Below are 17,612 nucleotides of genomic sequence, written 5' to 3' on the forward strand. Positions count from 1 at the left end.
TATATATTCTTCCCCCCAAAAGACTTGACACTTGGCAAATTTTGAATATTAGGAAACGCAAAACAAAATTACAAATATCGAGGTGCAAAATAAAAAAAAGTGAATTTTTATTACAACACAATGATTGACAAAATGCAACACACAGGTTTCAAGTTATTTGTTGTGTTTATTAACTGAAACTTTGCACACTTTTTGAGTGACGTAGCTGACATGAACTGAGGGTCCAACACATTCATCTGAGCTCACGTTGACCTTGACCTTGGTGAGCAAACTTAGTAACGCGCATGGCCTCCACGTGCAGCGATTGCAGCAAGGCATCTTGATCTGGCCATTTTGGATGCCATCGAAGATCTGGATGATGGCTGCAGTCAACTGGGCTGTTGTTCGTGGCCGTTGTTGCATCTGGTTAAGCTTTCTTTGGATCACGTCCCACAAATGTTCAATAGGGTTCAAGTCAGGTGCGCGAGGTGGGTGTGCCAATAAATTGACATTGTTCTGCGCCAAGAAGTTCTGGGTAGCACGTGCGGTATGTGGCCGTGCGTTGTCTTGTTGATACAGGGAGTTAGGATGCCTCTGTAGAAAGGGCACCACATAAGGTGCCATGACTTGTGCAATGTAGCGCTGAGCCGTGACGCCGTTTCCACGTCCTGGACCAATGTTCTGGAAGATCACAGGCCCCACTCTATGATTCAACGCCATGGCTTCCCATATCATCTCGCGCTCGCCTCCCCAGGGGTCACGTTCCAGAATGTCGTTGTCGTCATGGTGAGTCGTGTCTCTACGCCACACACGGACATGGCCATTCGCTGGATCCACGCATCATTGAAGAGGACTCCTCCACCCTGCGTTCCGCCAGTTGACATGCACCTGCATCCACTATAGCCGTTGCTGTCGAAGCCTTTGTGTTAGGACAGCTCCCTGGTAAAGACGCCTGCAGTGAAGACCAGCAGTCACTAACTTCGTGACACAGTACAGCGGCTAAGTTGGCGTCCAGTCGTTCCCATGGTTGTTCTGGAAGTCTCTGCAGCCGACAGAAACGTATCACGGCGGTGCCGACGAACGATGACACAATCATTGGCCGGAGTTGTCACCCTTGGTCTTCCTCTTCTTGGTCGATCTGCTGTGGTCGCTGTCGCTCGTATTCGGTCCCGAAGGTGATAAATGGTGCTTGGGTGAACACCAAAAACCTGGGACACCTGTTCCACCGACTCACCGGCCGCCAGTCGTCCGACAGCTCTTTCTCTGTTTTCCCTTGATAACCTTGGCATGTCTGTAGCTCGTTTGTTTTGATATGAATGCAACATTTCGAGGCGTGGATTTTTTAGGCATACGCCCAGAACTGAGTGAGCAGAAACTCACCACTCACAACAAGTTGCAAGTGTGTCCCAGTGGTGAGTGATGACTCGTGAGTTGTGTATTGCTTACGCAGCCAATGACATCTTTGCGACGCTCAAAAATGCCTAATCAAGACGCTCGTTTAGCGATATGAGTTCATATCACACAACTATGAACTCAGCATTGAGCGGTTACAACAACATTAAAAAATCACATTTTTTTTGCACCTCACTATATTAGGGACAAAGTTTAGTAATGGATCAAGTGTTATCGCCAAAACACCACTAATGACGTGCAGTGCACATCAGTCCGTATAGGCAAGTTTTTACTAAATTTATAATGGCCGCAATTCAGCATTCTGTAACATCCCTCACTGCCGTAAAAGAGCCACAACAACCACATAGTCCATGTAACACAACCGTAGACAACTGAAAAATGCTAAGGTTGATTGATGCTGAACTCAATACTGCAATCGAGCGATAGGAAGTAGCGGGGGGGGGGGGGGGGGGCTCAGCAAGCCGTGGCAATGCATTTTGGTGTGTCTAGACAGACCATTGCTGCGTTATGGACACGATACAACAACGCCCAAAGTGATAATGACAGGCCTAGGTCAGATCGACCCAGGGTCACTACTGCCGCCCAGAATCGTTAATAAAAAATCCAGTTTAAGAAGTGATTGTCAGGTTTATTTTTTGTTGTTGAAGAGTGTATATATATATATATATATATATATATATATATATATATATATATATATATATATATATATATAAATACCTTCTCCGCCATCCCCCGTTGTCTTCCTCCCCTCTCTTTCTCTCCCTCTCTCCCTGCCCCTCTCTCCACCCCCCCCCCTCGCCGGCACACACCCTTCTTATTATGTTTCTCCTCTTCAAATTCATATTTTTTAGTAAATAAAAAATATTTATATAAGAGATAGAAGATATATCTTGTCCAGAAATTTTTTTTTGTACCTTTAGATGAGTTGAGAATGACGTATCATAAATGGCCGGGGGGGGGGGGGTATTTGTTCCCAATTCAGAGACTGACGCAGTCACTGCAACATAGTGGTATCCTTACATCACAAGTTTCTATACATTTCGATAAGAAAGGAAACGGAAAAGAACAATATTCCTGTACGTTTATTAACGGCAGTGGTGTATACTTACTTTCCTGTTCTTAGTCGGATTTGTCAATTTGTTCTAATATTTAAAATGCTCTTTTCTGCGTTCTGTTCCCCTTCAAACTAGCAATGGCGAGTACTGGCGTCGTATGCGGAGTGCTCTCGAGAAGCCAAATCCTCCAGCCCAGTTTGTTGAGTAGTCACGTGACCTCGATGCGTGCCGTGTCTTCGGTCTTTGTGAACAGACTGGACATATTGCGAGATAACCGTGGTGAAGTCCACAACTTCGACTCAGAGTTGTTCAAGTGGTCACTGGAAGGTGAGACTGCAAAACTATTGACAGTGGTTACTCGATGTCACACCCAACTGGAAAGAAAATACACAGAAATAACAAAAGTAAAATGGTGACTTTAAGACCCCCCCCCTCCCCCCCCCCCCCCCCCCCCCGGGGGGAGGTTTTCTTTAAATTGAGGATTCATATTTTGGATATGAACGGACAGGAGTTTTCCAATGTCTTTTCAACGCCATTGATTAATGTTTGGTAACAATTTTCAGGAAATAGTTTTATGGAATGACAAGACATAGGCATACTGTCAAAGGAAATGCTGTTGTGGATAGTCGGAAATACAACGTGCCCTTGTATCCGTTTGTTGTTATGCTAGAGTACCTTTGCGGAATATAATCTTCGAAAAGAAGACAGACAGACAGACAGGCAGGGTTAAGTGCATAAATGGATGGACAGAGAAAGGAAGTTACATAGTGAGTTTGTCAAGTATAAATTGCCCTCTTTCTGTTCTACAACTGCTAGTGTCGTCCTCTACAGAGAAGACTAGGCGGTCTGTCTCGTGATCCCCCGCCAGGCATCGAAGAATTTGTAGAAGCTTTGAACCAAATCAATGCACTGATAAGTGCCACCCGAACATATCCTTTGTCCATTCTGAAGACAGTAAAGAGGAAAATGTGGCATCGTCTCAAGGAGGCATGTGATAAATCCTTTGGCTTTGATTAGTAGCGTGAGAACGTTGAGATGACACGTATTTTTTCACTTGTCTGTCGAATCTCGTTGTTTCTTAATATCAGCTTAAGAATCTTAGTATCAAATGACCTAAATTAGAGTTCCTATCTTTAAACTTACCCAAACTCGGTAGTATAATGCTTAAGTCCTGTCTTTTTTCATTTTTCTCGGAATCACCTTTATAGTGACTTAGACTATTTATTTTTCTGACCCTTTCAAGCAGAGGTATAATTTTACATGTTACCTCATTTTGCTAGGCTTTGTTCATCCCCTGCAAAGGGCCCACCGAAAGCGCAATCGGTTTTTGATTGAATTGCGGTAAAAAGGAACGTGATTCACCAGTCGGGCTTTCTTAGGTAATTAGGTAGAAGTGACTTGTTTTGGGCGTTTTAAAGGCTTGGTCCATCGAGCATGGACTTCAAATTCGGAGGTTTAACCACATAATACATTCGAAGAGTTTATAGGCTCGTTACCCGTATCATAATTAGCCCCTTCTCCTGTCTTATCCGCGCCTGTCAGCACAAAATCGTCTCTCCAATTCTCTCACGAAGTACTCTTTGTCCCATTCATTTTCTTGACATTCTTGTAAACCTGGCACCTCCCATTCTACACACCTCTATAATAATAGGCTGTGTGCCTTTTCTTTGAATTGTGATATGCTAGATATCTATCACTGTTGGCAAACTGGGTTTGCACCTGATAAGAAGTATGAAAGGTTTTTATTTCTCATTTAAAAAATACAATCTTTGTTTTAGTTTTCGAAGCGTTTTTGTTTTTGTTGTTTTGTTTTAGTTTGGTTTATGTTCTTTTCTGAATAACCTTAAGACATTTGTAACGAAATAATATTTGAAATACAAATAGGGTATTTTAAATCCCCAGCCTAGAGAGAAATCAACAAAAGTTCCGAGGACCCTGAGGGGCAGTCCCTGGTCTCCAACGTCATGGCAGGTGGTACTCTGACGTCAGCAGAGATGTACTAAAACGTTTCCGAGATAACAATGGCGTCTGGAGATACAGTAAGCTCCATTAGGCCATGGGAGTTTAAGTATTTTAGTTGGAAAGGGTTTGCAATCCATGTCGTATTATCCATACTTCTAGACATGCAGTGATGTGAAGTACCTCTGCTAGGAATAATGTGCTAACAATTCGATTCCATAATATCATATTGTAATTGAGTTTTTTTCCTTCTCTATTAATTGCATACCTTGCTGACCTAAGATTTCGATTTATTGTCTTTCGATTTATTGTATCTCAGTCTTTCTACTGGAATAATAGACTCCTCTCAGCCCTGGTTGTTCTTGAAAGACAGGGTAGGAAGCCCACTTCCTTAATTATCTAAATTGTGTCGATGGTGGCGCAAAACATCTACATTTAAGAGAAATATCAGATCAGGGGAGTTCTGTTAGGTCAGGTGGTATTATGATCGACTACGGAGCAGATGACCCTGATATGGATCCTCAACTGGACGTTCACAAACCTGAATTGTTTTCAAGGGTTTCTATTTATCCTTTCTGCTAGGCCCTATTGAAGATGGACGTTGAATTCTGAGATGCCTCTTACACTCTTTAACTCATTCTCTGCTCTGCCCATCGGCAGCACGACCGCACCATTTGCTCTCTTTACCAATACGTCGGCCGGCACAGGCTATACTTAAACTTTGTTTGGTGCGTAAATGATTGATACATAATTTTAAGTTTTGATATAAACAAATCTCAAAAGTCGAACCTTCCTGTAACGAAATATAGTGTCTATAACTACGTAAGTGGGTGGAAAGTTGAAATTGTTGGAGTATTTTATGTGGAGTGTTTGTGAAACCAAAACATGAAAGATGACCACATCAATTTCTAGTTCTAGCTATGTTTCTGGGCCTGGTAGCAAATTACCCTATAAGCCTATAACTTGCAAAACAGACCAGGGAATTTTTATGTAGTAAACATTAGAACAGAGATGATAATGTTCTAGAATCTTTAGCTTTAGATTCTGATTCGGGTGAGGATTGAATCAAGAACGAGAAGCGTGATAAGAAAGACATAATTGGTAGATCTATCTACAGCGACAGCAAAGAGGAGAGTTGAAAAGAAGGGAGTGAGTGGATATACTGGGAAATGAAAGTGAAAGAAAGCCAAGAGAAGTGAAATGAAAATCAAGAGGATAATGACATAGATCTAGGTCTAATGGACATGCAAACGCAACTCGGAGAAATTCTGATTCATTACAACATTTGGTATTGTCACTGTGTTGTTACAGAATTGATAATAAAATCTGCTAGAATTGCACAATTTCATACCTGTTTACACTAACATGCAGGGAATCGAATGTAACATTCGTTTTATGAGCGTAGGAATGTTTTTAAAAAAAATGTAAATTTCATTTTTTATATTCGAAGTAGTAAATTTAGTCTGTCTTTTTATTAGCTCCCCTGTGAGCTACGTGTTCTCTGATTAGTATCAATAACGTCCTTGGCCTTATCAAATATTTCTTTTACACATTTCAATGCTATGCTTTATTACCTTTCAAAATATGTATGACACTGTATACTTATGCTTTAATTTCACTTATGAAAATCCTTCTCAAACATACACACCTATCATTCACGATCGGACGCACAGAGTAAACTGATGACAGCTCGTATAAAAAATGGGCAGAGAATGAGTTGAATAACCTTACAGTGTTGAAAAATGTTGGTAAGCCTGAAATGGAAAAAAAAATATTTGTCTAAGGTCATTAGGAAAAAGTGTTTCCCTTTGTTCTCTTATAACGAATTCTACTAACCCCCTTCCCTCTCTCTTTGCGTCAACTGGTATATTCTCAACATCTTTCGCGACACACATGTACCTTTCACTTTCATCTGTAGTCAACATTTGACACAGAATTTTAATGGGGTTTCACTTGTGATTTAGTATCATAGTTTTGGGTAAACTGCTCTGCGGATGTCCCTGTTTTGAATCCCAAATTAAGCATTCTTAAATATATGTTCATAGAGGAATTGGTATTCCTCACCTTTTATTTGCCTCTTTACTAACAGAGATGAGCGTCAGAACAATAATGAGCTCACTCTTTACTAACAGCTGGAAAGTAAATGATAGTATTTTATTACATTGTATCCATACCTCAACAGACCTCCAACTGGGCTCGCTTTGTACTGTGGGAACTCTGTCGCCGTCCGTCACTCCAGGAAAAGAGGCACCAAGAGATCTCTCCTGTTGTGGGAAAAGACAAAGAAATCGCTTATTCCACTCTGGGTCAGCTGAAGTAGACCACAGGGTTCTTGAAAGAGACCCTCAGGTACGTTATGCAACCTCGCTTGTCGTTTACTTATGTTGATGCCAATGTGTCCTCGCCACTCGACATCACTGGTCATCCATCAGCTGTTAAAATGTACGAAGCCCAAAACGTCGAGGGTTTGTTTTTTCACTGCAGTTTCTCAATCTCTGGTATTTGTTGTATGCGCTCAAGACATGTTTCCACAAACGGAGTGTCTACGTATACGGTAACCGGGCACCTAGCCTCCGTGTCGACATACACGGTAACCGGCAACCAGGCACGTAGTCTCAGTGTCACGTACACGGTAACCGGGCAGTTCCGAACTCCAAGTTCAGTTTCTGTCATCCGGTGCTGCCTTCATCCCCAGCTCTCTCCCGACTGTACCTTTAAAAAAATTTTTAAAAATTCCCACTTCCCGGAGCCCTATACTTCGCAGCGCACAGGCTTTGAATGAACTATGGTGACCCCAAACGGTACTCACAATATGATGCGCATGCACAGTTTCACTGACCGGTCACGATGGCGAGCCCGACAAGACGCTTGTATGATTTTCTTTTTTTTTCCAGGAAGTCACAGCACAGGACAAAATATTGATTTATTTTTATTCCCGTTACCGTGTACGTAGATACTGAGACTAGGTGAGACTAGGCGCCCGGTACCGTGTACGTAGATACTGAGACTAGGTGCCCGGTTACAGTGTACGTAGACACTCCGTTCCACAAAACTGAAAATGTTTAAAAGAAAGAAACAATTTTCCCTCTCTCCAAAAAAATTGGTCTCTCGGCTTAGAAATTTTGAGCATCTTGCCGATGTTATATCACAACATATATTTGGAAGTGGACTGTTTCGATTCTTTCGACTTTATCCATTAGGTTGAATCATGGCTGGGAGGAATACAGAATCCCAGCAACAGAAGAAGATACTCAATGAAAGAGATTCCCCTTTTGCGAATCGAACTCGCAATCTAAATGCAGGTTCAAGAACAGGGCATACTTCTATGCAGTAGATACGCTCAATTTATTTGGTTACAACACATTACGATGGCAAGATCGTACCTGCGCCGATGCACAATGTATTCGTAGCAAATACATTGCCATGACGCAAGGCAATCAGTCCTTTTGTATCTACGAAACCTTTAATGAAGTGAACATCTAATATCCCTCTTACAAACTACTTTAAGCATTAAAACGTGTCTTTTCTTAAATGACAACGACGACGACGACGACGATGACGATGACGATGACGATGACGATGACGATGATGATGATGATGATGATGACGTGCGTGCATCACAGTACTGGTGATTTCTGTTCACTTTGTTTTCTGGCTACGTAGGTTACATCTACCAATATGTATCAGTGGCCGTAAGCTGAAACACGGGGGCGCCATCTGTAGCTATCAGATTCCTCCCGAGGTAAACAAAAAAGTCGTCAAATTTGCTAAAATTCGATATTGTTTTTGCCGTTGTTTGTTTGTTGTTTTTCTGGTGGAGGAGAGTGTTTTGTTACTTTTACTTTTGCTTTTACTTTTACTTTTACTTTTGCTTTTGCTTTTACTTTTACTTTTGCTTTTACTTTTGCTTTTACTTTTGCTTTTGCTTTTGCTTTTGCTTTTACTTTTACTTTTACTTTTACTTTTACTTTTGCTTTTGCTTTTGCTTTTACTTTTACTTTTACTTTTGCTTTTACTTTTACTTTTACTTTTGCTTTTACTTTTGCTTTTACTTTTACTTTTGCTTTTGCTTTTACTTTTACTTTTACTTTTGCTTTTACTTTTACTTTTGCTTTTGCCTTTTCATCCTTTGTTGCTGTAAAGCGTCGAGGGGAAATGCAATTTTCTATGTTAGGCCAACTCTATATCTCTTTCAGTTGGAATGTTACAGTTTCTCAAGGTTCCCTGACTCCCCCGATCCATTGTTTGTGTGGCCTTACTTTTTCTTTATAACTTGAGTACTTGTTGTTATAGGCTTTTTAGGATGGCTGGCCAGGTGACATTTGTAACAGGTGACCAGATCATTTTATTTTAAGTTTTTCTATGAAATTCAGGCAGGACTTCGTGCCAATAGTTGCTCTTCCTCTTTCGTTTCCCTATCTGTCTCTTCTTGTGATGTTACGGGTTTTCGTTAACATTTTATCACCAGATTGACTAATATTTCTTTTGGCGGTAATTCGCGGGGATTATAATTAACTGAAGGGACACGTCTAACACAGGATTCAAACCCATGTTTTCATAAAACCTGTACTTTACCCCCCCCCCCCAAAAAAAAACGAAAAAAAAAAACCGGCAACAAAATGAGTCTAGTAAATAGATTATGGAGAGTGTTAGTTTCTTAATATTTGCTGAAGTTTTACATTTTCTTTCGTTAAAATTTTTGGGGTTTCTTTTTAAAAAAATAAAGAACACGTGTATGGGTGATTCTTGTGCAAATAATTGTTTTGGTAGTCGCCTCAAAAAGCTGTGAAAAACAAGGTGTAACTTAATCGAAAATATTTTAATATAAGGTCTCCGCTTCAGAAAAAAAGACAATCATATACTTCATAGGAGAGGAGAGAGGACAAGCATCTGTTAACTCTTGGTTTTGTAACAAGCACTCTACAACACCCCTTCTTGATAGATTTTCATCTGATAAGCAGAACTGTCACAATTAATTGGCTTTCCATATGTGCACAAAAACCCTGCTTTCTAAATGTGTATCATACATCTACTCACTCATGATATTTGTCGAGTTTGCGTATTCTTTTATACAATTTATTCCTAATAAAATATAATAATTTTTAGCTTTTGGATTCGTCCAAACCAAGTGATTTTCAATCAGTTTTAGCCCTGTGCAAATTGTATAAAGTTTCTTTTCTCCACTGTGTGAAAACGACTGTTGCAGTAGCTATGTACGCTCTCGGGAGAGACCCAAATATCTACACAGACCCCGAGGAGATCAAACCTGAACGATGGATACGGTCATCAGAGGAGAGAGATGTGAACCCTTTCGCCTTCGTACCCTTTGGTTGGGGTCAGAGAAGTTGCATAGGTACTTGTTTTGGATTAGATTGATTTTGCAATAAAAGTATGTAATTTATAAACAAAGGCTATTAATGGAGGAATTGAACGTGAGACAGAAAATTGTTCAAATATGAACAAAAATTAGTCCAAAGGCTAAGAAATTCAAGATATAAAGGTTTGAATACTAGTAAAGAACAAAACAAAATAAAACAAAATATAAAATACCGCCCCAACCTCATAGTCTGCTTCGAAGCAATGTTCAAAATTTAACCCTAGCCAATACATGGAGGACATGATACAGAAGTGAACCTCTTAAACATGATACAAGACTAGTTTTACAATACTTTCACTTTCTTTATCGTTTGCATGCTTTCAGAACTGTAGACTTTACACATGAGCAGTAATATAATTTGTAAAAGTTTGTTTAGAATAATATCTGTATAGTTCACTCTGATTGTGTTATTTCCTTTTAGGTAGAAGAATTGCAATGGCAAACGTTCAGTTCCTACTAATCGAGGTGAGTTTGAAAGATTTATGTAGACAATAAGAATAAGTAAGTGTTATGAATGTTTCTGCTTCTTGTGTTTGCGCTTTTGATTGTTATATTTCACTGGATTTTGCATGTGTGTCCTCAAGAGGGACTCTTAACTCATTAATTTGTTCTTTAGTATTGCAAGCCTGTCGAGAGGGGGGGGGGGCAGGGGGGCCAATACCCCGGGGCCCGGGGGGTAGGGGGGCCCGCAAGCACGGAGAAAAGAGAGAGAAAAGAGAGAGAGAGAGAGAGAGAGAGAGAGAGAGAGAGAGAGAGAGAGAGAGACAGAGAGACAGAGAGAGAGAAAGGAAGAAAGAAAGAGAGAGAGAGAGAGAGAGAGAGAAAGGAAGAAAGAAAGAGAGAGAGAGAGAGAGAGAGAGAGAGAGATTACCGTGCAAAGCTTTGAAAAAAAATATTTTAGCTGCAATTTGACCTGTATATCTGTCAACTTTACAGAACTTTGGTAAAATGTAGTGCTTTCATATAAATCTGGATTGTTATGATTTTGGCGGACACGTTCGCTTCACAGCGCTGTAAATAGGTGGGCTCACGTTAATCAGATACGTCTGCTACATCATAGGAGATCCTATCCCTAACCTTAATACTGCAGAAACAGACATAGATGTAGGGCAGCTGGAAGAGGGTGGAGGGGTCCTGTTAAGAAAATTTGACATTGGATTGATAAACAATGAAATTCCCTCACCTTCTCGGGTAGAAACAGCAGTTTGTTATGGAGCAGAAAGCCATCCCAGCAGTTACTCTTTAGATGTGAACGGGCGTGCCTTTCCACTCTCTGTACTTAAAACAAAAATGCCGAACGATGAGACAGTGATTCGTGATTGGCTAGTGTGGAGCAATACGAAACAAGCATTTTTCTGTTTTCCTTGTCGACTTTTCAGCAAGCTTCCAGGGCCATCGGGATCGTCTCTTGCTAGATCTGATGGTTATGGAACTGATAAGGCTTGGAAAAAAATGCACGAAAAAATTCCACAACATGAAAACTGTTCAACCCAAAGAACATGTTACGTTGAATGGCGCTCTATGGAACAAAGTGTCTCAACCAACTCTACTGTTGACAGCCTTTTCTGTGAGAGAATTAAAAATGAACAGTTAATGTGGAAACAGACACTGCGACGACTACATCTTGACGTTAGTTACATTATTCCTAGCTGAACGGGGTTTAGCGTTCAGGGGAAGCAATTGTCTTATCGGAGATCCCAGTATTGGAAATTTTCTTGGACTTCTGGAATTGATTGGCCATTACGATCCTCTCAACGAAAGTTGAAAAATCACATAAAGAAAAAAAGGCGCCTACAAGTTCACTATCTATCAACAGAAAGTCAAAATGAATTTATCCAATGTTGTGCATCAAAACTGACAGACGTGATTTTGAATGAAAGAGCGGAAACAAAAATATATTACTCCATTATCGTTGATGCAACACCAGACTCTTCACACGTCGAACAAACTGTTTTTATTTTGCGTTATGTTCACTTGGACAGTGATACAAGTGTCTACAAAGTAGAAGAGAGATTTCTGAAATTTGTAGATTGTAACAAGAAAACAGAAGAAGACATCGCTAAAGGTATCCTTGATACACTGAATGAGCGCTCATATGACCTTAGTAGTTGCGAGCGCCGTAAAACCCCATACTACTACACTGAATGAAAAACAACTTCCAATTACAGACTGCTGAGGCCAAGGCTACGACAACGGTAGCAACATGTGTGGTCTGTATAATGGTGCACATGCTCACATCTTAAGACAGTGTTCACTTGCCACATACTGTCCCTGTGGCTGTCATAGTTTTAAATTGTGTGGCGTGCATTCTGCAGAAAGCTGTTCAACAGTCATAACTTTATTTGGAGTTGTACAAAAGCTGTATAACATTTTTAGCTCCAATCCACAAAGGTGGGAAATTTTGAAGCAAAACATTCCCAGCTCTTTGCACAGTATGTCTCAGACACGTTGGTCAGCCCGTGTTGACAGAGTCAGGCCTTTTGCGGCTCACTTTGGGGGACTGGGGAAAGCTGTTCAAACTGTTCTTCCAATGAACCTCACCCCAGAAACACGTTCAGATTTGATTGGTATTGTTAAGTACTTTGCATCATTTGAATGTGTGATAATTGCATCTGTTTGGTTCAAAATCCTCACAGCAATCGATCACAGCACGGGATGCGACGCTTGACGTTCAGGTGGCAAATATCAATAGTCTGATTAAAGATCTGAAAAGCTTACGAGATGAATTGGACGCAATCTTGAGTGAGTCCAAATTAGTAGAAGATGACTATGAGATTGAGCATTCTTTCGCCGCCCGAAGCGCTTTTCCCTTTCGTCAACCCGCAGCCACCTCCCAATCGTCAGCCACCCCCAACCTTTGACACGGGTCAAACTTCCATCTATTTATAGGTAGTTACCGGAACATGTATAGGTGAAGTGATGTGCCGTGATAGTCGCGATATATTATTTATTGAGATTGTTTTGGTCTCTCTTTACTCATCACCACGAGAATTTCTTGAAGTTTTTCCCTGGACTCTGCCTTTGCTAAAATCTCGAATCTAGATCTAGATCTAGATCTAGAGTTGTAATCTAGTGGCAGGTTGCAGATTTCTGTTGTTATCCAGTACATTCCAGAGATTAAATAAATTGGATTAGACTCTAGATCTAGTAGTAGACTCTTCTTCTTCTACTTCTAAACCTTCGAGATTACAAAGGCCAAGCCTAGGCTAGTAAGGATTCGTTTTGTTAAAAGTGTTGTTTAACACAAAGTCTATGAAGTTAGCAAACCTAACACATTGTTTTCTAACGAAATGATGCTTAAATTGTCAATAAGAGATCAAGTTTAATCACCTAATCATTTAAGTAAGGAAGTGGCTATTGCTATCCTCGCCCGGGGTGAGAATAAAAACCCTACGATTGACCTCTCACCCCGGGTGAGACTTGCCAACGTTGGCTATTCTCACCCAGTGTGAAACAAGACCTGTTTTTCCTAATTTCGAAATGCTTTCTATCGGTGTGGATGATCAAATTGACAAAGGCAAAGAAAAAAAATGACGTTATAGCACAAAAGTAAGCTAATTTGATCGTCTACAAAGATGCTATGGCTCTTTCACTTTTCGAATCGACCGAACTACGCGGGTCACCATTTCGTTTTGCCCGAAAGTTCTCGCAAGATCTACTCCTCCCCCCTCTCTCTCTCTCTCTCTCTCTCTCTCTCTCTCTCTCTCTCTCTCTCTCTCTGTCGGCAATTTATTAAATCTGCAACCTGCAATTAGATTACAACTAGATCTAGATTCGAGACTTTAGTAAAGGCAGAGTCCAGGGAAAAACATCAATTAAATTCGTGTGGTGCAGATGAGTAAAGAGAGATCAAAACAATCTCTCTATTGCGACTATCATTGCACATCACTTCGCCTAATACATGTTCCGGTAGATTTAACTACCTATAAATAGATGGAAGTTTGACCCGTGTCAAAGGTTGGGGGTGGCTGACGATTCGGAGGTGGCTGCGGGTTGACGAAAGGGAAAAGCGCTTCGCCGAAACAGCAAAACGACAATGGATTGAGCATTCATTTACCGAAACTGCAAAACGGCAAAAGAAAAGGAAGTTTTTTGCAGACGAGACAGAAGATGTAACAGACTACCAAAATCCCGAGAACAAATTTAACGTGAAGTTTTTTATGTTCTCATTGACTGCCTTCTTGGAAATTTGACGAAAGGTATAATGCAGTGACAAAACTCGATTCATTATTTAGTGTTTTGTGGAAATATCCCCAAGAGGAAGTCGGCGTTATTCGTAATCTTGCAAAAAAATTGCACACGGAATATGCAGAGGATGCATCAGTAGACCTTGCGCAAGAGTTGGAACATTTGAAAGTGATTCATTCAGAGAACATTGGAGAAAATTTCCTGCCACCTCTTCAGTTGCCTAACAGACTTCTTTCCCTGAAACTGGATGCTTTGTTTCCGAACGTTGTAATCATGTTGAGAATTTTCTGCACCTCGCCTGTCACAGTTGCGCAAGCTGGACGTTCCTTCAGTACCCTTTCTCGAGTAAAAAACATTTTGTGGTCCTCAATGTGTCAAGACAGACTCACAAGTCTTGGAACTTTGGCCACAGAGGCCAGTCTAGCGCGAAAATTGGACTACAAACCAATGATTGACAGCTTTGCTAGAGCTAAATCCCGTAAGGCTCCGTTGTTGTAAGAAAAAAGGTATGCTACATTACAATTTATTTTAGTTTCTGTTATTGGTTTATTCATCTTACCTTCATTTTTAACTACCCGGTATATCAGAAAACTTGATGTTGACATCACCCAGCATTTGATGGAGGGGTGGGAGGGCGGGACAAAGGAGGCTGGGGTGGAGAGAGAGAGAGAGAGAGAGAGAGAGAGAGAGAGAGAGAGAGAGAGAGAGCGTATGTTGGTATGTAATAGATATGCTACAGTAAAGTGATTGTATATGCTTATGTACATTGTTGGGTTATTAAATTGCAGGTGAGGGTGGGTGGGGCCGGGGTGAATGTTTGAGGAAACAGAAGGAACAAACCACACCTGAGCATCTGCCAACCACCTACGTAAAAAGAAGAACAATAATGATAACGTGTAAGAATAACAGTTGACATTGATTTTCTACTCACTTCAGCTCCTTCGTCGGTTCCAGTTTACCAGCCATACGAAAGAACTGCATTTGGAATCACGCCTCTCGTTAACCCCACGTCATCCCATCCACCTGAAACTGACTCCCAGGATATAAACTGCCCCATCCTCATGACACTCGCCTCATATTTCGACTGTAAAAACCAGCATCGTATTCACCACGAACAAATCTGTGATCTGAAAATACACATGTTAAATTATTAAAATGCGTAATAAAGCATCAGTATATATCGTCGGTATGAGTTGCTTCAATTTTTGTGGGGGTTACTTTTTCGCTTCCTTGTGACCGTCGTCTCTGTCACTATCGCCATGATGAATTTTTCCGGTTCTTTTTCTGTTTGTTTTTACACTTTTCCACGCTCTGATATTGGCTATCCACATCCTAACAGACAGCATGGCGTAGCCGATTACAAATTTTGCCAACTCAAAAGTTCGAAGTGCAGTTACAGCCTCATGTATTCAACATCAATTGCTCGAGCATCCAGGTACACCTTTACTGGTCCAAACTCCCGTCTGGGATCACGCTTTTCGCTTTCAAATTGACTTTATGACATGTTACGGAAATCGGAGAGCCACCTTATTATTTTCTTCTTTCTCCACCGCTACCACCTCCAGTCCCCCCACCTCTCTCTCTCTCTCTCTCTCTCTCTCTCTCTCTCTCTCTCTACGTCTTGGCCTCCTCCACTCCGTTCCCCCTCCTCGTGTCGTCCTTCTCCTGTTCTTCTTTCTCACAATTCAAATTCTCCCCCTCCACGTTCCTCCAACGATCCCCCTTTATCTATTTCTTTTCCTTCTCCTCTTAATCCTACTCTCCCGCCTCTTGCGCGTCACTGCCTGTCAGACAAAAACAATTTCCCTCCGTGTCAAGCGCATGAACCAAAGAAAGAAACGAAGGAAAAGAACTGTGCTAGCTTTATGAATGATTTACACCAAGGAACTGCTCGATTAAAACCTGAGGACTGACATTTCCTCCGTGCTTCGTCTTCGTTCTATCAATTCTAAGTAGGAAACAGTTCTATCCATGGTTTTATTTCTCCCGATTATTTGTGGATAGATGATTCAACTTGTGTTGATTTTATCTGCTAAGAGTGGGACAGAGCAGCCCACTAGAAAGTGAATATACATGTCCTTGATAAATTAGATTTCCCAAAATGGGAATCGAACTCATGTTTTTTTTCAAGAGTGGATAACCTAAACCTTTACTAAACTAACGCCAATCTCAGAGATTGATCTTTAGGGTATATATTTTTTAAATGAAGCGGTATTCAATGAACGAAATTTTGATATTCACATGATATCATTGATGTATTGCGTCTTATCACGCAGAACTGGGAGAAGCTCTATATCTGTAGCCGTTCAAGTTCATGGATCTGATTTTCTTTTCAAACAGCTGAGCAGGAATTTCATGTCTCACTGAAGCGTATCAAGCAGCCAGCGGGTTCTTTTCTTAGTTTACATACCTGCCTATACAATCTTGAAATGTGTTCTGCGTAGTATGTAGAGCAGGCTTCACACTTAAGGTAGGCAGTAAACAGCTATCTACAAGAGTGACTGTGTAGTGTGCGTAATTCGTAAATATGCAGTTGTTTTACTGTCAATTCCAGTTAATTATGTAAACTTTCAAACTGTCAATTTTTTTTCTTGTGAAATGCACAATACCTCAAGAGAGTAGACGCTATAGAAGTGATCTTAATTGTAATTTGTATTATAGCTGTGAAAATAGATGAGAGAACCGAAGTTCATCTCATACTAAGCTTATAAATTCAACTTGAAACTTAAAGGGCTGTAGGTCTAGTCACACAAAACACCCTTTGTCTTGTTGTTGTGTGAAATACGTTCAGTAATAATATGTTTCGATTCTTTTGCATTATTAATTCATAAAATGTTTATCAGTGTCAAAACAACGACACCTAATATAGTTGGCAAATGATAAATTTTAACAAATCGGATATTGCAAACGCAGCAAACAGACCTTTTGAGTATGCAACATCTGTTTAATAAGCTAAGGTTGATGTTATTATGTGCAACTGTCGATAATTTTCGTCTACGCCACTTTCAGCTGAGATTTTTTTTATCCGTGCGTGTACAAGAAATTACCTCTGCCATTGGATTGGTATGTGTTTTTGTTTAGTATAGTCCACATTGGTTTTGAAAGTGGAACAATGCCTAAATTTGTACTTTTATATTCCTTATACGGTTAAAAAAGTTCTGATATGTAGTAAACAAAGGCTAGAATTGTGTCCATTACTACCCAGATTCCATTCTACCGGCCTGGGCCGTAACACAGGAATACGCAACTTATTTTTTTGACACATTCGGCCTACTATGTTTATCAATTAGAAGGATCTGAATAACTTACGAAACTGACGAAAGTAAAATGCCTAGAAGCATGTTTGTAGTATGGTTACATGTGCATTTGTAATATCCATTGTGCTGATATAAAACGAGTTGGGGGTTTTTTCTTTGTAGATTTCAATGATTTTGTTTGGTTTAGAAACGCACCGACAGTTATTGTATATATACTCAAGCATAATCAGACATTGCTGCAAAAAGAAAATTTCACTTGGATGCAGCTGAGTCATGCGATATACTTGTACCCTAACACATTTTTTAAATTTTCTTTTTATTTCTATACACGTTTAAATAACTTTAGCATTTAATTAAAATGTGGCGTTTTCGATCCCCCCC

At 40.4% G+C, this 17,612-nt stretch overlaps 1 long non-coding RNA gene across 1 annotated transcript; it reads left to right on the forward strand.

Moving 5' to 3' along the window:
* The first annotated feature begins 14,010 nt into the window (after positions 1-14,010).
* On the forward strand, positions 14,011-15,159 carry LOC118477801. Its single transcript, XR_004858615.1, has 2 exons — positions 14,011-14,480; positions 14,911-15,159. It is a non-coding gene; the product is annotated as an uncharacterized LOC118477801 (long non-coding RNA).
* The last annotated feature ends 2,453 nt before the right edge of the window (positions 15,160-17,612 follow it).

The sequence above is a fragment of the Aplysia californica genome, unplaced genomic scaffold (assembly GCF_000002075.1).
Source record: "Aplysia californica isolate F4 #8 unplaced genomic scaffold, AplCal3.0 scaffold00225, whole genome shotgun sequence".
NCBI lineage: Eukaryota > Metazoa > Mollusca > Gastropoda > Aplysiida > Aplysiidae > Aplysia > Aplysia californica.